At 37.9% G+C, this 6316-nt stretch overlaps 1 long non-coding RNA gene across 1 annotated transcript in view; it reads right to left on the bottom strand.

Annotated features, from left to right (window-relative positions):
* LOC112472272 overlaps positions 1 to 6316 on the bottom strand; it is a 26971-nt gene that overhangs the window by 14443 nt on the left and 6212 nt on the right. The window lies entirely within an intron of this gene.

The raw sequence follows: 6316 nt of genomic DNA, 5'->3' as shown, positions 1-6316 counted from the left end.
GAAGAGGAGGAGGAGCAGGAGGAAGAGGAGGAGCAGGAGGAAGAAGAGAGGAAGGAGGAGGAGGAGGAGAGGAGGAGGAGGAGGAGGAAGAGAAGAAGACGACGACGACCATGCTCTAAGATGGATATCAGTGAATTAGTCAGGATCCAGAGGACAGCCTGCTAGTGAGGGGCTAGTTTCCAATGGAGTAGCCAAAGAGAAAAGATAGTCCAGCCGGGAGGAGAATGAAGGGGATGGCATCCTCAAATATCTGACTGTCTGCATAAGTGAGGGAGATGGCTAATTCTGCCTTGTTTCAGTGGCCAGAGACAGCGTTTGTGGGCAGAAATTGCCAGGAAGCAGAAAGTTTGGCACCCCTACTAGCTGAGTGATGTTCAATAAGTTATTTGACCATCTGTCTTTCAGGATCTTAACAGCACATGGTTTTTGGGACGGTCCTCTGAGTCTAAGACAAAGGAACCGGCTCAGGCCCACCAATAGTAAGTAGACACCAGTGTTACTAAGTTTAGATGTTAATAAAGCATCCTGTTCAACCTAAGAAGTTGAAGGGTTACCTTATAGGACACGAGTTCTTTATTAGCAGAAATGTTTGAGTAAAGGCATCCTCTTATCTGTCAGGGATGTTTTAAAGGGGTTCTTCCGTGATAGACAGGGGTGTGGGCTGGGAGACACAACCCTAAAATATTGCACTCTCATACAAGTCTTGTCCCAGGTTACACAGCATGTGGCATAGTGGGGACTAGAACCCACCTCCCTCAATCCTAAATCCAGGGCTCTCTCCAGAACACCATACACTATGCATTTTAAAAAATTGTATAGAACACTGTCCAGAACCTATCCCAAATGTAATTGTTTATTAATTACTACAACAATTTTCTCTTTCTCAGTAGTCACTCTTTAAGAAGGAAACATGTCTACAAACACATATATTTGTAAGGTAAATAATTTATATCTAAGTAGATTTTATTGGAGTACAAAGAACACTGATGCATAAAGTTTCTCACGTGTTCAAAGCAGTGAAACACAAGGAAGAAAAGTAGGGCACAACAGAAACCATTACTTGCTTGTTCCTAGTTATTAGGACATGCCAGAAAGCAAGGAGGGATGTCTTATTTAAAGGTGAAACTCTGGAAATCTGCTTTACTCCCTTTTCATCAGAAAAGCCACCGGATGCTCCATGAGTTCCATAGAGCTCAGAATGAGCCTCTTTAAAGAGTCCCACAATGGCTCTGAGCTGTCACTTAGTCACTTAAAGAAGGATCTGCCAATTAAGGTTCATTCAAATCTATATGTCTATATGTGCTCTAATGGGGGCTGTGTTTGAGTCATAGGAATAAACCTTGGGTTAGTTTAACCTATGTGCTGGGATTGCCTTAAGCACGCAGGAACAGTGTTATATTCCATATGTTTTTACATTCCAAGTATTTTTGAAGACTGCCATCCTATTCTATTGTGATTGGATAAGGAAAACAGCAGTCTCCATCAGCTGACAATAGGCATCAAGTGCCCACCAATAGAGGAAATGAACTTAAAAGGTTCCAATCCATAATGAGTGAATATCTCCCAGATACCTAGAATGAGGACATACCTAAATTCATAATTTAAGAATCATTATGTAAAACATAAAATATATAAAAGGTGCTATAAGATATGACTCCTATTTTGATGATGATGATGATGATGATGATGATGATGATGATGATAAACCCACTGGAACTTTAGAAATCTAGAGCTGAAAGGGAATTTAATGTCATTTACAACACCTAGCTAATTTTGTAGATGAAGAATTTCAGAAATGGAGACATTTAAGCTATCCTCAGGTCACAATGCTGGTGGGTAACAGACTGGAAACCGGAATGTGAGTATTCTGACTTCCAGCCTAGTGCCATTTCACCAATGTGATGTCAATAACGAGGACAATACTTTCTGCGTCAGCTTTAGGAGACTTCTCGGCTCATAATCAGAGGTCTATATTCTGCTCTATCAATGTGTAGGTGACCCAGGAATGGATATGAACTTCTCTGACATCAGCTTCTCCAACCAAAGGAGTAAAGCACTAATCAATACCCTGTCAGAACCAGGGTGGGTTCATTCAGACAAGAAACAGATGCTCTGGGAAATATAGCTACTCAAAGAAAGGAATGCTCTCAAAATGATGGACCAAAAAAGCTGCTCTATCTTTGGCTACTTTAAAAGAACTAATAACTAAATCCCAAACATGTGACCCAGATATCCAACCAATTAGTAGTTCCAATAGATTATTAACAAGTTAAGAACATAATTTAAGAACATAAAAAAATACTGTGCAATCCAAGTAACAATTACTTGATTAGACTGAGTTTTAAAGAGAAGGTAAATTTCCACGTCCCTGTTTTAACGGAAGTTGTGTAAGATGGATAAAACATTGAGCATCTCACTCTATGGCCTTTGTTCTTTGGTTTTATTATTTTTTAAAAGCATTCACTTATGGGATATTAATTCTTTCCCATGCTTAATCACTAGACAATGTGCTTCTTGGAGACAGGGACTGTATTATGCAACTATTTTTCCTTCCTGCCTTTCAACATATTCATTGAGTACCTAACTATATGCCCACTACATTCCCAATGCCTAGCACATTGTTTGGCACATGGTAAGGACTCAGTTTTTGACACATAAATGAATAAATAAATCACAAAAGCCAAAGGCAATTCCAAGGCACACAAATCTCGGTGTATTTGACAACTCCATCAAAACCATTTAATTTCTCCCTTACAAATCCGAAGTGTGCCCCCAGCACGCTCTGATGTATCTGTGCAGACCTGTGATGCTATCAGTTTAGCACATACGTGGTCACTCAGCATGAATAACCTTGATGAATACTATATAGAATTTCAACTGCAGACTCCCAGACACAAAAGGCATATTCTCTGACTTGCCAAAATGTCATGAGGTTCTCCAGGCTATTCCCCTGCTTCCAAACAAGACTGCATCTAATCTATGGTAGAGAACAAGGCTTTCCTAAATCTGTAAGATTTCCACTCAGTGAAACTTATAGGCAGCCTAGGTGAAGTCTTAAGTGTCTAAACAGAAGGTCAGACTTTGATTTCTTGAGGTAAGTATGATTTTCATCCCAAGTGTAGCAAATTTCACTGTAGTTCCATTACTAACTTACTTAAATCGCTTGCTAGACGACACAAAATTGCTGGTAATTACACTACAAAGAGTAATTATATGAACTTTTCTTGTAGAAAGGTAAGTAAATTTAAGACTTATTCAATATTGTATCAGGGAAATTTTACATTAGATATGCAATTTTATTTAAAAAGGGAAATATTAGAAGAATATATATTCAGAATAGAGGTTAGAAAAACTTGCTATTTACCAGTTAATTGGAATCACACAGTAGAGATCTCATGTGCTTGATATAACTAAATTTCCTGAGTTTAAACGATTTCAGGAAGACCCACACACAAAACGGCCTGCACACATCTAATCCATGATCTAGACTCCCCTCGCTCAAAAGTTTTTAAAAATAATGTTTCACGTTCCTGAAAAAATGAGTGTTCACAGGATGCCAGATGGAAGATGTTTCATCTGAAACCTTATGTAAACTAACCTGAACCATTTGCTTCAGAACATCTTGACACTAGGAGAGAGTTTTGGTCCTGGGTTTGCATTTGCCTGATGTACTGACTAGCTGCTCTCAAAAATGGAAACATACATGGGCACGATGAAGGAAAAGAATTTGAAAGTTAGGCAAAAAAATGTTCTTGTTCTTTCTTAATCCTGTGTGTGTTTTTCTTCACCTAAGCAATAGTTATATTAAATTTTGGTGAGTTTTTATTTTCAAAAGTGAAAAATTGAGTGCTTTTGGGTTGTTTCCCAGGACAAAAACCTAACTTTAGCGTCTGTAATTTTTTTTACCATTTGATGACAATTAAAAAAAAAAAAAAAACAAAGTGAAGGCACACACACATTCATTGAAAGAAGGAAGACACCGAGGAATATCATCATCCTCATCACCATCATTACTAAATAGGCTTGAAGGAACTTACTTTTCTATACATCACAAAGAAAATTATTTGGTTTACAGTTGATGAGACAACAATGAAATTGTGATTTGTGATGGCTAACAGCAGAAATAAATTAAATTTTTTGCTCTAATTTCATCTGCTCTGGATTTGTGCTTTTCTAAATTGTTTACATAATGCATAGGTGCACACTGTGTTTCAAGTTCATGTAAGAGCAGATGCCCTTACTTTAGGCTGAGCAAAGAGCAAACACATTTCTCTTAAGAGTCTAAATCCAACCTAGCTTGGATTGTCTAGCATACTTAGACAAAATGCTTGCTTTCAGGTCAATCTTAAAATAGAAAGAACATCCCTCTCCAGAGGTGCACATTTCAAAGATTATAAAACTTTAAAAACAACCTGTTTCAAATTTCAAAACTCATTCCTTTTAATGCCAACAAAAGACTACTAAGAAAATAATTTTAGAAAAAATTTCAAACTGACTCCTGATATTTGCCGTGAGGAAAAAAAAAAAATCCTCAACAAGAAAACAAATTTTCTCTGGTTTTTATTAATTAGTTTTTAAAAGTTTGGAGACTATAAATTCAGCATGTTCTAGAATTGTTATAAACTGTACTAACAGATGTTTAGCAATCCTTGTGTTTAGAGATTGATATATGAAATGAGGAATATTTATTAGAAATATTTTACATTACTTCAATTTGGTTGTAACTGACACATAGCTAAATAAAACCATGAAATCAAAAGAATATTCAATCTTACTGAGAAAGTGGTCATTTTTAAGAAAATGAATGTTTGAACTTTGACAAAATTAAAGTGTTTAGAAAACAAATAAAAATGACTATTGCTCAAAAAAAATTCTGGTGGGGGTAGTCTTGACATTTTACTAAGAATTTAGACCTACAAAGTACTTAACTTAACCTCCCACAACTTAAATGCCTGAAATTAAGAAGGAGCAAAATTTAAAGAACATTTGTCTTTTTGGTTTTTTAAACACTTCCTTTAGCTCCTTCCCTATTTCTTTTCCAATAATTTCTCCTATTTTTCTACCTTTGTACTTACAAACCAAGTGTCCATCAAATCAGGCACCAAAAGCAAGCACTCTTAAAGTTCATTCTGGCTAAGAAACCACATCAAATATTGACATTTTTATTAATTTTAACTTTTTTTTTTTTCCAGAAGAAACAAAACAAAGTCACTTGGGTCAGATTAGCAACCATTAAACGAAAAAGAAATAGATAAGTTAAAAATAGAGAGACTGTGTTAAAACGAAGAAAGAAAGTACTGATCATAACCAAACTCTGTCATCTTAAAAAGAAACAGCTCCACACTTGATACCTGATTCAAACAGAAAGCTTCTCCCTTACATTTGAAACAAATAATCCCACCTCAAATCCACATTTTCAAAGAAGCTCCTAGCTTTCTGCTTCTGATTCTTGCAACAGTTTCTCTACTTCATTGAGGCAAAAGCCAATTCACATATACTATTTTTCTCCCACACTCTCACTGAAGCTCCTTGTAAATTTCAATATAATCTCAGAATTGTCACCGTGGGTTTAGAAATGACATATTTCAGCCATCATCTCACAGACTGAAAGATTAAAAAGCCTCTGAGCATACTTAGGGGAAATGAAGGTGCGTGGGCTCACTCTAAAGTTACAATTTTCAGCCCTTGCAGTCCAGAAGGTTCTCCATGAGTGCTGACGGCACAGGGTATCAGGGTATCCAGCGAGTGGAAAGGAAGTCGCCCTGCACTTCTGCCCATCTATTTGTGGAACTCTTTTGACAAGCATTATTTCTAGACGAATTTGCTCCTAACACAACAAAGTTGGTCCAGTTTTGCTCACATCCATCCTCGGAAGATAGGTCTTACATTAATTATCATAGTATCAACCAATCCGGCTGGTATTTAAATAGTGAATGGGGCGGGGAGCAGGGAGGAATAGGTCGCGCGTGAAACACTCCCGATGTAAAAGTAAATGCAGAACTCGTGACCCGAGGAACAGAAAAACACATTCACGTCTCCCTCACTGGAGAGAGGCAGTAGAAAGCTCAAGGACGCGGCGTCGCGACCTACAATCGCGATATTCAGGCTAATATCCCTAACAAGCGGAACTGGACCACAACCCTAAGAAATAAGCCTTTTCCGGAGTCAAGACCTGCTCACGATTTCAAAGCAAAAAAAATAAGCTCTTTGGGGGTGGAAGATGGAAGGGGCCAAGGGGTGCGGGGCGGGGGCAGGGTCGCCACTCTGCCTCCCAAGCGAGTGAGCACAGCCTCTTCCAGCCTGCCAGCCCGCGGGG

This window comes from Pteropus alecto, unplaced genomic scaffold, assembly GCF_000325575.1.
Source record: "Pteropus alecto unplaced genomic scaffold, ASM32557v1 scaffold76, whole genome shotgun sequence".
In the NCBI taxonomy this organism is placed as follows: domain Eukaryota; kingdom Metazoa; phylum Chordata; class Mammalia; order Chiroptera; family Pteropodidae; genus Pteropus; species Pteropus alecto.
This window is presented reverse-complemented; position numbering and strand designations above follow the sequence as displayed.